Below are 14,692 nucleotides of genomic sequence, written 5' to 3'. Positions count from 1 at the left end.
TGAAACAACAGAAGAGGAAAGAGGTTTATGACAGCTAAAAGGCTCCTACCCTCACTGCACAAGCATGTGTGCATGTGCACACACATCCCATTTTGCCTTTCTTTACTGTAGAATGTCATCACCTCATCATACACATCCTCTAAAAGGAAGAAATATTTTAAATGCTTAAAATACTTTTGACACTAATTGTGTGGGGGCTTTTCCCAACCAGTTCTCCAACTTTGCAGACACCATGTATCCTACCATTCAATTCTGACCCCACAAGCAAAAGGCTTAGTCCCACCAGTCTGCCTTCAACTTCAGATACCAATCACAAACCCCTAATTGTCACTTATACTTCTGACCAGCTTGCTATCAAACTGGGGGTTCATAGCTCCCTCCTCATCTTTGATAATTTGCTATAATGGTTCACAAAACTCAGAGAAGCATTTATTTATATTTATTGGTTTAATCTAAAGGACATTACAAAGTATACTGATGAGCAGCCAGATAGAGAAGTATATGAGGGGAGGTTTATAGGAAGGAGTGCAGAACTTCCAAACCCTTTGTAGATACACCACCACCTCAGCACCTCGATGTGTTCACCAACTTGTAAATGCTCTGAACTCTATTGTTTAGGGTTTTTATGAAATCTTCATTCAGTAGGCATGATTGATTAAGTTACTGGTCATTGGTGATCATCTTAACTTTTAGCCCCTTTCCCTTCACCAGATGATGTGTGATGGAACTGAAACTCCAACTGTCTAATCATGCCTTGGTCTTTATGGTGACCAGTTCCCATCCTAATGCTATCTAGGGTCCTCCAGCCATCAGTTACCTCATTAGCATACAAAAATTCTCATCACTCCAGAGATTCTAGATGTGTTGTCAGGAACCAGGGACTAAGGCCAAATGTTAAAATAAAAAATGCTCCTATCATCTTTATTACTAATAAAATTTCAAGGATTTCAGGTCTGTGTCTGAGACTGGGGGCAAAGAATAAATATATATTTCTGATAGTGTCACATCCTCTCTTTCAGTGAAAAGTTTGCAATGGGGCTTATTGAAGTCTACAGAAATCTTGGAGATGCATTGATTTGGTATGGAATGCCCTCACAGGTATGGAAATGTGGCTCTAATTAAGGGTTCCTCATCTTGGTCCAAATGTTTACAGCATTATGTAATGCACCATTTGCATTTCAAAAAGAAGGATCAGCCAGGGAAGAAATGGTACAAAACAATTTGCTTGGCACAGGGAGGAGACCAGGTGGGCAGCTCTGGGAGATCCAGAAGGTGGGTGACTGTCACTGAGAGGGTAAGTATAATAACTTTTAAAAGAGGAAGGCAGTGCAATATGTTTGTTTGTTTGTTTGTTTTTTGTAATCTGGTATAGCACAACCCAGTGCAATCCAGGCTCTTAAAATAAATGAATATAATTATATTCTTTGAAAATATAATTTTATCTTCACACTGGACTTCTATATTTAACAGGTCTCACTTCTTTTCATATCCAAGCGTATTCATGCAGAGGTAAGAGCTGCCAAATGAAGGATTCAATTTAATTCTTTTAAAATTTTAGAGAAACATTATAGCCACCATGTGCAATGCAGAGGACTAGAACAAGTGAAATCCCCTTGACCTCTGTTTTTAGCTTGCACTACAGGAGAGATTGTATTTCCTGTCACTATTATTCAAGTATTAATAAACATTTTTAAAACCCACTCTAATCTGCTAATGGAGTTGACCATGAAAAGATGAAATTACTTATTTTCTTACTTTACCTATTTATATTTATGACTGAAAGGTTATGTCATTTCTTTTAACGAGCTGTTAAAGCAAGGATGAACTAGCAGGAATAAGTTATAAAATGAAGGAGAAAAATCTAAAAAAATAAATAACTTAGTTTTGTATTTATCACTTACCTATTTTTCACTCATTTTAATGGGAAGGAAGAGAAAGCTAGCTTTATTTTCCACCCTCAGCTGTGATTTCACTGGAGATTGAAAGCTAATAAATGAGTTGTTTCTGGGTTTTCTTTGGTGATGAGAGAACAGTTTTTTAAAAAGAAACTGTTGCTTAAAATGTCTTACTCTTGTAGAAGGAACAAATAAAATAGAATCCAATGATTAGACTATGCTTGCAACAGTTGTTTGTTAAGCCTAGGGCTTTTTAAAAACAAGTATACAATTATTCATCTAATCTAAACTTTGCATTTTTCTGTTTTCAGGTCAAACTCCAAGAGCTTGAGGTCGAATTTTGAGGGAGCACCCAGATGTCCTCAGCTGTTATGGAGAATACTTACCATATTTGCTTGCATATTTTCTCCTTTATACTGGCAGATATTTAGTTATTAACATAGAGGAAGGAGGTGGACTAAGGAGTTAATCTGACTTTCACTGTAACTTGGGGTCAATATCACCTTTGATGGGACCCAAAGTTTTTAGCTTTATTGTCTTTTCTTTTTCAGAAAGAAGCCATTGTTTCACACTTAGCTAATAAAATAATAACAAAAGCAAGGATAGTAATACTAAAAATTGACATGTATTGAGCATCTACTGCCTCCACTACTCAAGCATGAGTGTGCATACACACATACATATCATTTTACCTCTTCCACCACACCTTCATCACTGGAATCTATTAAAGCCTACAGAAAGAAGTCTTAGAGATGCATTGGTGTGATTGGTGTGATTTGAAATGCCATTACAGGTACGAGCTGTGGTTCTGAGGACTCCCTTGTGTGATCTAAATATTTGCAGCATGATGTAGGGAATCCAGCAAGGAAAGAAATGGTGCCAAAGGATTTGCTTGAAGTTGTGGGAAAGAAAACAAAACTAAATTTCCTGTTAGAGATCCAATATCCCTCCTAAACAACAAGAACAGAAAATAACAACCCTATGAATTAAAAAAAAACTTGGAAATATCATGAGGACTTAAAAGTCCTAACACATAGCAACAACAAGTCTAGGAAACCTCCAGAGACCAAAATATACTGATTTTGACACAGCAAAAATTAGGAGAAATAAAATTCCTTTGCCTGTTGTTAATTGTCAAAACGTGTGTGTCAAGCTTTCTTTTATGCACACTTCTTTCTTTACACATGAAAGGAGAGAAAAGGGGAGGACAGAACCAGAGTGTTGTTTTTTTTATCTTTTATAAGTTTCCCAGCAATAATACATACTAAACTCCTCAGAGGAATAAATTCTGAAGTTAGAAGAAGCTAGATACCAAGCAATGAACCATTTTCATCTTTGCCTAATTAAGGTGGTACAAACAGCTCCTTTGCTGTTCGAAATGACCATGGATGCCCCTAAATAAACAGGCTTACTGGTGTTCACTATAAGTGGCTATGTCGCTACACTGGGTACAGCATTTCCTATAAGTCCTGAACTGGGTTCCATGGTGCTATCAATAAATTGAGGGATTGTCAGTCAGGCATTTAGTGATCAATGCAAGTAGAACTGGTTTGTTATTTTAAAGAACTGATTAAATCAGCTGGTTATATTAGAGCTAGAGGGAAGAATTCCTGTACTTACCTAGGAGAAAACCTGAGGAATATGTATCATAGTCTCATAATTGTTGAAAACCACCAGTTTTTAAATAATGAGTCTATACATTTTTTGTTTCCTTATTATAATTTTTTATTGAACATTTTTAAACCATCTACTCATATTCAACACTAAGTAGGGTACAGTATATGAAATGAGACAAACCAGGGTTATTTCTGCCCTCATAGAGCTTACAGACTAGATAGATGGCAAGACAGGGGCTTTGAACAAATAAATAATTATATACAAATGGCAGGTGTGTTTTACTCAACAATTTAAAAATGAGGCAAACAGCATTTTTAATAGGGGGATTGCAAAGTAGATTTTTCTTTCCTCCTTCTTTCTTTTTATTTTTTCTTTACTTTTCTCTTTCCTCCCTTACACTTCCTTCCCTCCACCAATCTCTCGTAATTTACCTGTGGTAAAAAACCATGGGAAAAAGAATGATAACAGGATATAAGGAAGGAGGTAGAGGAGAAAATGAAAAACACCGAAGTCCATAAATTCCTTTAGAAATATTCAATATGGTAATCACTGCCTTGAATGGAGGTTAGGGAAATTAATCTACAGAAATAAAATCCATTAAGAAAGAATTTATTTTCCTTTTCTCTAAGTGGAAAGGAAAATTGTTTTGTTGCTTTTTTTCTTTTAGCTGTACTCATGTTGGATATTCTATTAACAGAATTCTGGATATAGTAATTAATACTAGATCAGAGGAATGATATGTAATATTCATGGTCACACATCAGGCTGTGCAGGGTTGGGCCACCATGTCTCAATGCTTAAATCAGGGTTCTTTTCACTGTATTACACCAATTAAACTAAAGAAATCTTTCCAATTGCATACCACATTATTATTAAGGACATCTTAGTCTACATGGAAACAAATTGTCGATTTGGCTGGAGGTAGGATATTTACTTTCCATCTCTCCTGTGGTCACACTGCTGGCCTCACTCAGATCTTCTGGTGGATGAAACTGGGAGAAAACACTGGGCAGGTGCAGCTCTGTCTCTTCCTCTCTTTGGCATTGCCTTCTTTCAAGACAGCTGTGGGATCAGGAGAGGCCTATGAGTGTCTAGTAGGATTGTGACAGGAAGATAATTCTCTTTAATACTATGATGTAGTATCAGGGAACCAGTTTGCCACCACCTGAGCCTCATTCTCCAACTAGTTTTAGCTATAATAAAACTAATGTTTTTATTTCATTTTTAAAAATTTTTTTATTATTCATATGTGCATACAATGCTTGGGTTATTTCTCCCCCCTGCTCCCACCCCCTCCCTTACCACCCACTCCACCCCCTCCCTCTCCCCCCCACCCCCTCAATACCCAGCAGAAACTATTTTGCCCTTATCTCTAATTTTGTTGAAGAGAGAGTATAAGCAATAATAGGAAGGAACAAGTGTTTTTGCTGGTTGAGATAAGGATAGCTATACAGGGAGTTGACTCACATTAATTTCCTGTGCATGTGTGTTACCTCCTAGGTTAATCCTTTTTGACCTAATCTTTTCTCTAGTTCCTGGTCCCCTTTTCCTATTGGCCTCAGTTGCTTTTAAGGTATCTGCTTTAGTTTCTCTGTGTTGAGAGCAACAAATGCAAGCTAATTTTTTAGGTGTCTTACCTATCCTCACACCTCCCTTGTGTGCTCTCACTTTATCAAGTGATCAAAGTCCAATCCCCTTGTTGTGTTAGCCCTTAATCTAATGTCCGCATATGAAGGAGAACATACGATTTTTGGTCTTTTGGGCCAGGCTAACCTCACTCAGAATGATGTTCTCCAATTCCATCCATTTACCAGCGAATGATAACATTTCGTTCTTCTTCATGGCTCCATAAAATTCCATTGTGTATAGATACCACATTTTCCTGATCCATTCATCAGTGGTGAGGCATCTTGACTGTTTCCATAACTTGGCTATTGTGAATAGTGCCACAATAAACATGGGTGTGCAGGTGCCTCTGGAGTAACCTGTGTCACAGTCTTTTGGGTATATCCCCAAGAGTGGTATTGCTGGATCAAATGGTAGATCAATGTTTAGCTTTCTAAGGAGCCTCCAAATTTTTTTCCAGAGTGATTGTACTAGTTTACATTCCCACCAACAGTGTAAGAGGGTTCCTTTTTCCCCGCATCCTCGCCAACACCTATTGTTGGTGGTGTTGCTGATGATGGCTATTCTAACAGGGGTGAGGTGGAATCTTAGCGTGGTTTTAATTTGCATTTCCTTTATTGCTAGAGATGGTGAGCATTTTTTCATGTGTTTTCTGGCCATTTGAATTTCTTCTTTTGAGAAAGTTCTGTTTAGTTCACTTGCCCATTTCTTTATTGGTTCATTAGTTTTGGGAAAATTTATTTTTTTAAGTTCCCTATATATTCTGGTTATCAGTCCTTTGTCTGATGTGTAGCTGGCAAATATTTTCTCCCACTCTATCGGTGTTCTCTTCAGTTTAGAGACCATTTTTTTGTTGAGCAGAAGCTTTTTAGTTTTATGAAGTCCCATTTATCTATGCTATCTCTTAGTTGCTGTGCTGCTGGGGTTCCAATGAGAAAGTTCTTACCTATACCTACTAACTCCAGAGTATTTCCTACTCTTTCCTGTATCAACTTTAGAGTTTGGGGTCTGATATTAAGATCCTTGATCCATTTTGAATTAATATTGGTATAGGGTGATATACATGGATCTAGTTTCAGTTTTTTGCAGACTGCTAACCAGTTTTCCCAGTAGTTTTTGTTGAAGAGGCTGCTTTTTCTCCAATGTATATTTTTCTCCAATGTATATTTGTCAAAGACCAGTTGGTTATAGTTGTGTGGCTTCATATCTGGGTCCTCTATTCTGTTCCATTGGTCTTCATGTCAGTTTTTGTGCCAGTTCCATGCTGTTTTTATTATTACTGCTTTGTAATGTAGTTTGAAGTCAGGTATTGTTATACCTCCTGCATTGTTCTTTTGACTGAGTATTGCCTTGGCTATTCGTGGCCTCTTGTGTTTCCATATAAATTTAATGGTAGATTTTTCGATCTCTTTAATGAATGTCATTGGAATTTTGATGGGAATTGCATTAAACATGTAGATTACTTTTGGGAGTATCGACATTTTTACTATGTTGATTCTACCAATCCATGAGCATGGGAGATCTCTCTACTTTCTATAGTCTTCCTCAATCTCTTTCTTCAGAAGTGTATAGTTTTCCTTGTAGAGGTCTTTCACATCCTTTGTTAGGTTTACACCTAGGTATTTGATTTTTTTTGAGGCTATTGTAAATGGAATTGTTTTCATATATTCTTTTTCAGTTTGTTCATTATTGGTGTATAGAAATGCTAATGATTTTTCTATGTTGATTTTATATCCTGCTACCTTGCTATAGCTATTGATGATGTCTAGAAGCTTCTGAGTAGAGTTTTTTGGTCTTTAAGGTGTAGGATCATGTCATCTGCAAATAGGGATATTTTGACAGTTTCTTTACCTATTTGTATTCCTTTTATTCCTTCTTGCCTAATTGCTCTGGCTAGGAATTTCAGTACTATATTGAATAGGAGTGGAGATTGTGGGCATCCTTGTCTAGTTCTTGATTTTAGAGGGAATGGTTTCAGTTTTTCTCCACTAAGTATAATGCTAGCTGTAGGTTTGTCATATATAGCTTTTATAATGTTAGGTATTTTCCTTCTATTCCTAGTTTTCTTAGAGCTTTTATCATGAAATGGTGTAGGATCTTATCAAAGGCTTTTTCTGCCTTTGATCATCTATTGAGATGATCAAGTGGTTTTTGTGTTTGCTTCTGTTAATGTGGTATGTTACGTTTATTGATTTTTGTATGGTGAACCACCCTTGCATTCCTGGGATGAAGCCTACTTGGTCGTGGTGAATAATCTTCTTGATGTGTTGTTGAATTTGGTTTGCCATTATTTTGTTGAGGATTTTTGCATCAATGTTCATTAAGGAGATTGGCCTATAGTTCTCCTTTTTGGAGGTGTCTTTGCCTGGTTTTGGGATAAGTGTAATACTGGCTTCATAAAATGTGTTAGGCAGTTTTCCTTCCCTTTCTATTTCGTGGAACAGTTAAGGAGGGTTGGTATCAGTTCTTCTTTAAAGGTCTGATAGAATTCAGCAGAGAATCCATCAGGTTTTGGACTTTTCTTTTTGGGGAGACTCTTGATTGCTGCTTCAACTTCATTTTGTGTTATAGATCTATTCAGGTGACTAATATCCTCTTGGTTCAGTTTTGGATGATCATATGTGTCTAGAAAACTGTCTGTTTCTTTAAGATTTTCAAATTTATTTGAATATAGGCTCTCGAAGTAGTCTCTGATGATTTCCTGGGCTTCCATGGTATTTGTTTTGAATTCCTGATTCTACTAATTTGGGTTTTTTCTCTCCTCATTTTAGTCAGGTTTGCCAGGATTCTGTCAATCTTGTTTAATTTTTCAAAGAACCAGCTTTTTGTTTCATTAATTCTTTGTATGGTTTTTTTGGTTTCTATTTCATTGATTTTATGTCTTATTTTTATTATTTCTCTCCTTCCATTTGTTTTGGGATTTGCGTGTTCTTGTTTTTCTAGGAGTTTGAGATGTATCACTAGGTCATTGATTTGGAATCTTTCAGGGTTTTTAATATATACACTCATGGCTACGAACTTTCCTCTCAGGACTGCCTTTGCTGTGTCCCATAGGTTCCGGTAGGTTGTGTTTTCATTTTCGTTGACTTCCAGAAACTTTTTAATTTCCTCTTTAATTCATCAATGACCCATTGTTCATTAAGTAATGAGTTATTCAGTTTCCAGCTGTTTGCATGTTTTTTGTCTTTACTTTTTTTGTTGAGTTCTAGTTTTATTGCATTGTGATCAGATAGTATGCATGGTATAATTTCTATTTTCTTGTATTTGCTTAGGCTTGCTTTGTGCCCTAGGATATGATCTATTTTGGAGAAGGTTCCATGGGCTGCTGAGAAGAATGTATGTTGTATAGAAGTTGTATGAAATGTTCTGTAGACATCAAGTAGGTCCACTTGATCTCTTGTATATTTTAGATCTTGAATTTCTTTTGATTTTTTTTGTTTGGATGACCAATCTATTGATGATAATGGGGTGTTAAAGTCTCCCACAACCAGTGTGTTGGAGTTAATACATGCATTTAGGTCCTTTAGGGTATGTTTGATGAAATTGGGTGCATTGACATTGGGTGCATATAGGTTGATAATTGTTATTTCCTTTTGGTCTATTTTCCCTTTTATTAGTATGGAATGTCCTTCTTTATCTCATTTGATCAATGTAGTTTGAAGTCTACTTTGTCACAGATAAGTATTGCTACTCCTGCCTGTTTTCAGGGGCCATTGGCTTGGTAAATCTTCTTCCAGCCTTTCATTCTAAGCCTATGCTTGTTTCTGTCAGTGAGATGGGTCTCCTGTAAGCCAAAAATTGTTGGATCTTCCTTTTTAATCTATTTCATCAAGCAGTGCCTTTTGATGGGTAAATTAAGTCCGTTAACATTAAGTGTTAGTACTGATAGGTATGTGGTGATTCCTGTCATTTAGTTGTTGTTGTTTGAAGGTTTGATTGTGTGTACCTAAGTTGAGGTTACTCTCTACTTTCTTGGTTTTACTTTTCCTGTAGTTTGGTGCTGCCTGTCCTTTCATGGTTATGTTGGGTTTCACTTTCTGTGTGCAGAATCCCTTGAAGAATCTTTTGTAGTGGTGGCTTTGTGGTCACATATTGTTTTAGTTTCTGCTTATCATGGAAGACTTTTATTGCTCCATCTATTTTGAATGATAGTTTTGCTGGGTAGAGTATCCTGGGGTTGAAGTTATTTTCATTCATTGCCCGGAAGATCTCTCCCCAAGCTCTTCTTGCTTTTAATGTTTCTGTTGAGAAGTCTGCTGTGATTTTGATGTGTTTGCCTTTGTATGTTATTTGTTTTTTCTCTCTTACAGCCTTCAATATTCTTTCCCTGGTTTCTGAACTTGTTGTTTTAGTGATGATATGTCGTGGGGTAGTTCTATTTTGATATGGTCTGTTTGGTGTCTTGGAGGCTTCTTGCATCTGTATGGGAATAGCTTTCTCTAGATTTGGGAAATTTTCTGTTATTATTTTGTTGAATATATTATGCATTCCCTTTGCTTGCACCTGTTCTCCTTCTTCAATGCCCATGATTCTCAGGTTTGGTCTTTTGATGGAGTTGGTGAGTTCTTGCATTTTGTTTTCACAAGTTTTGAGTTGTTTAATTAATAGTTCTTCTGTTTTTCCTTTAATTACCATTTCATCTTCGAGTTCTGAGAGTCTGTCTTCTTTTTGTTCTATTCTGCTGGATTGGCCTTCCATTTCATTCCGTTTCATTCTTCTGTTTCATTCTTTCCATTTCATTCTTCTGTTTCATTCTTTTTTCTGAAGTTTTCCATATCCTTGGTTGTTTCCTCTTTAATGTTATCTATTTTTTGTCCTGAGTTCATTTATGTCTTTATTAATTGTGTTCTCTGTTTCACTTTGGTGTTTATACAGTGCTTCTATGGTTTCCTTTATTTCTTCTGTTGCTTTTTCAAATTCTCTATTTTTGTTGTCTTGGATTTCTTGAGTGTCTCCTGTACATTTTGGTTGACCATATCCAGTATCATCTCTATAAAATTCTCATTGAGTACCTGTAGTATTTCTTCTTTTAAATTATTCTTGTGTGCTTCATTGGGTTCTTTGGCATAGTTTGTATTCATTTTGTTGGAGTCTGGATCTGAGTATCTACTTTCTTCATTTCCCTCTAGTTCCTGTACTAATTTTTTGCTGTGGGGATACTGGTTTCCCTGTTTTTTCTGTCTTCCCATCATTGCCCTTGGTGTTGTTATTGTCCCTGTACTCTGTGCAATTAAGTATTTTCTGGCTTGTAATAATAGCACTAGTGATATTCAGAATGGAAGGGTGAGAGGAGATGGAAAGCAAAGAAGTTAGAGGAAAGGGGAAAAACAAATAAACAAGTAGAAAAAAACAAAACAAAGAAACAAACAAAAAAGTTTCAAAGATATAAGCAGTGTACTAATCAACCGTAAGCTTGTGGTCCGCGTCTTCACAATTCATCTGGGTGCTGCCATCTGGCAGCAGTGCAGGAGACCTCCTGGTTTCTCTGTTTAATGTGAAGTGGAGATGCTCTGCATAGGCTGGAGGTGTGGAGGGGTCAAAGTTTTGCCTCTTCTCGGTGGTTTTTCCTGTAAGGTGAATCTCCAGCATCTCTCCAAGATTTTACTTTAGGAGGCAAACTTTCTGCTTCCTCCCTCTAGCCACCATTTTGGAATCCCCCTTTATTTCGTTTTTTTTAAAGTTGGTGAATAGTTTTTGCTTTTTTTATTAGGATATGATCATATTACTGGGGGGATTCATTGTGACAATTCCAAGTAGGTTTATATGGCAAATTGGTCAGATCACCCCCACCGTCTCTCCCTCTTGACTCCTCCTTGCCCCACTTAAAGTAATTGCAAGACGTTTCTTTATTCTATTTCATATAAGTATGAAGTCCATCTACCATATTCCCTCACCTTCATCTCCTTTGTTCACCCTTCCCTCTCCCACAGGCACTCTGTACCTATTTTACAGTCCTGTCTTCCATTATTAATATCTAAGTTGATGTTCAAAGGGGTTTCTCAATGTATCCCTGCTGTAAGTATACTTTACTTTGGTCTGTTCAACCCCTTCCATTTTTCTCCCTTGAGTCCTTATAAACTCAGATAAGAAAGAAGATGTAAACTATTGAAACTCTTCAAATCCCCAAATATTCTATTTATTCTATAATTCACAGTGAACCATGGAACCAGACAGACTGTGTTTATGCTGAACTCTAGAACTTACTAGCTCTGTGATCTTGAGCAAATTGCTTAATATCTCTGGACCGCTATTATGTGGGATAATAATAGTATCTGCCTTAAGGTGTTTTGTGACAACTTTAAAAATCAGAAGTATTTATCATATATGTATAAACTTAATTTTAGAGCTGGGAGTGTGGCTCAATGGTAGAGTGTTTACCTAACATTCATAAAGTCCTGGGTTTGATCCCCAGCACTCTCCTTCCCAAAGAGTTTTATTTTTTTAATTATTTTATTTTTTTATTCATATGTGCATACAATGTTTGGGTTATTTCTCCCCCCTTCCTCCACTGCCTCTCTTTACCCCCCTGACCCCTCCCTCTCTCCCCCACCCCCTCAATACCTGGCAGAAACTATTTTGCCCTCATCTCTAATTGTGTTGAAGAGAGAGTATAAGCAATAGTAGGAAGGACCAAGGGTTTTTGCTAGTTGAGATAAGGATAGCTATACAGGGAGTTGACTCGCATTGATTTCCTGTGCATGTGTGTTACCTTCAAGGTTAATTCTTCTTGATCTAACCTTTTCTCTAGTTCCTGGTCCCCTTCTCCTATTGACCTCAGTTGCTTTAAAGTATCTGCTTTAGTTTCTCTGCATTGAGGGCAACAAATGCTATCTAGTTTTTTAGGTGTCTTACCTATCCTCATATCTCCCTTGTGTGCTCTTGCTTTTATCATGATAAAAGTGAGTTTTATTTTTCTGTAGGATACAATAGCTAGTTTTCTAAAATTGCTTATTATTATAAGGGACAATCTCTCAAGAAATTCAACAAATTTTATCTTTCTAGCAGTTTTAAGTTTGTTGAAAAGTGGAGAAGAAATCACAGTTCCCATATATCTTCTGTTCTCTCTCTTCCCTCTCTGCCTCCATCTCTATCTCTGTCTTTGTCTTTCTGTCTCTCTGTCCTCTCTATCTCTATCTCTCTCTCTCTCTCACACACACACAACTTCCATCTCTATTGACATCCACTTCAGAGTAGTACATTTGTTACAACTAAGGAACCTACATTGACACATCATTATCACATTATTACCCAATGTACATAGTTTAAATTAGGGCTAACTCATTGTGTTGTGTATGGATTTTGACAAATGAATAATGATAAGTATTCATTATTGTAATATCACACAGAATATTTTCATTGCCCTAAAAATCCTTGTGTTCCCCTTATTCATCCTCTTTCCTCCCTCCCTCTGGCAATCACTGGTCTTTTTACTGTCTCTATATAGATTTGCCTTTTCTAGAATGTCATATAGCTAGAATCATACAATATGTTGCTTTTTCAGATTGGCCTTTTCCACTTAGTAATATGCATTTGAAATTCCTTTGTCTTTTTGTAGCTTGATAACTCATTTCCTTTTAGCACTGAATGGAATTCAGTTGCCAGGATGTACCACAGTTTATCTAGCCACCTATTGTGGGACATCTAGGTTACTTCTAGTTTTGGAAATAATGACTAAACCTACTTAAACATCTTTTTGCAGATTTAAATTAACTCAGAAGGTATCATAGACCTAAATACCATAAAACTGTTAGAAAACAACATGAGGAAGTCCTCATGACCTCAGGTTAGGCAAAGTCTTCTTAGATATCACACCAAAAGTATTAGCTATAAAAGAAAAAATACATTTGTTGGACTTCATTCAAATTAAAAACAGTTGTGCTTCAACAGACACACTTACAATAAAAGCAAAAAGACAGCTCACATAATACAAAAAATATTTGTAAAGGGTCTGATAGATCCTTATACCCAGAACCAAGGAAGAACTCCTACATCTCAACAATAAAAACACAATTAAATGAATTAAAACATGAGCAAAGGCTTTGAATAGAAATTTCTCCAAAGAAGATAAACAAATGGCCAAAAAACATATATCCAACATTATTTGTAATTAGGAAAATGTGCATCAAAACCACAATGAAATACTACTTCATACCTCCTAGGATGGCTATAATACAAATATGGAAAAAATAAGTGAGGACGTTAAGAAATTGGAACTATCATGTTACTGGTGGAACTGTAAAATAATACAGACCTTTTGGCAAATAGTTTGGTTACTCCCGAAATAATTAAATAGTTGCCATGACTTAGCAATTCCACTCTGAATTATGTACCCAGAAGAACTGAAAGCATATGTCCTCATAAACCTTGAACATGAATTTTTTGGTCATCAAAAAGGAACAAAGTATTGAGACATGCAACAAAAGGAAAGAACCTTGAAAACATGGTGCTAAGTGAAAGAAGTCAAACACAAAATACCTCACATATTGCATGAGTATGATTCCAAATCATCAAAAATTGTGTACTTTAAGATATTCACCAGCAGAGTGGCTCAAGTGGTAGAGTGCCTGCCCAGCAAGTGTGAAGCCCTGAGTTCAAACCTCAGTAGTGCAAAAAAAATATTGAACTTCATACTATGTGGGTTATGTAACAATAAAGCTGCTATTTTAAAAAATATGAATAAGATAACTCTCCAAGTCTTAAAGTCATAATTTATCATGGGTGAGACTGAGTCACTGTTGGTGTTTAAAGTTGACTCTCCACCTGGAATGGCCATCAGAACTCCTGGCATACTCACAGTAGAACTCAGAAATGCTTGGGGGGAATTCTGTCTCTTTACCTGTGGAAAACTTATGATCTTCCTGCCTCAGCCTACCAAGGGCTGAGATTACAGATGTGAAATAGCACACTCAGTTTCCAAACTCAATATGTTAAATTTTCTATCACTTTAACTTCTACGTAGTAAGAAGTTAAAGTAATAGAAAAATGTAAGCCCCTTTCCTTAGACCTCCCTATTTTTCCTTCTTTTCCCTGTTTTCTTTTCCTGTATCTCTGAAGGGATACATAAAATTTGCAGATCTAGCTGCTCAGTTTACTCAGAGCTAAACTTGATCTTTTATAGAGTTTTCACCTTATATGCTACTGGAACAAGCAAAGGCAGCTCTTTCTTTGTTCCATAAGAGTGCTGCTTTTGTGTCATATGTTTCGGCAAATACCAATCATCTGCCTCTTGACACTGGACAAAGTTCCTAAATTTCTCTACAGTTGGACCCCTTGTAGAGAATGTGTACAATCAGGAAAAACTTGTGTGCGCCAGTGTACCCAATGTTGTCATCTCCATACATTTAAAACTATTTATTTTATTTTATCTTATTTTTTATTCATTTATTCACATGTGCATATATTATTTGGGTCATTTCTCCCCTCTCCCCCCCTCACTTCCAGGCAGAACTTGTTCTGCACTTTTCTCCAGTTCCACTGAAGAGTAGAAATAGGCAATAATAAGAAAGACATAGCATTTTTGCTAGTTGAGATAAAGACAGCTACACAGAGAGATT

The sequence above is a fragment of the Castor canadensis genome, chromosome X, assembly GCF_047511655.1.
Source record: "Castor canadensis chromosome X, mCasCan1.hap1v2, whole genome shotgun sequence".
In the NCBI taxonomy this organism is placed as follows: Eukaryota; Metazoa; Chordata; class Mammalia; order Rodentia; family Castoridae; genus Castor; species Castor canadensis.
The sequence above is the reverse complement of the archived record's forward strand: the minus strand, read 5'-3'. Positions refer to the sequence as shown.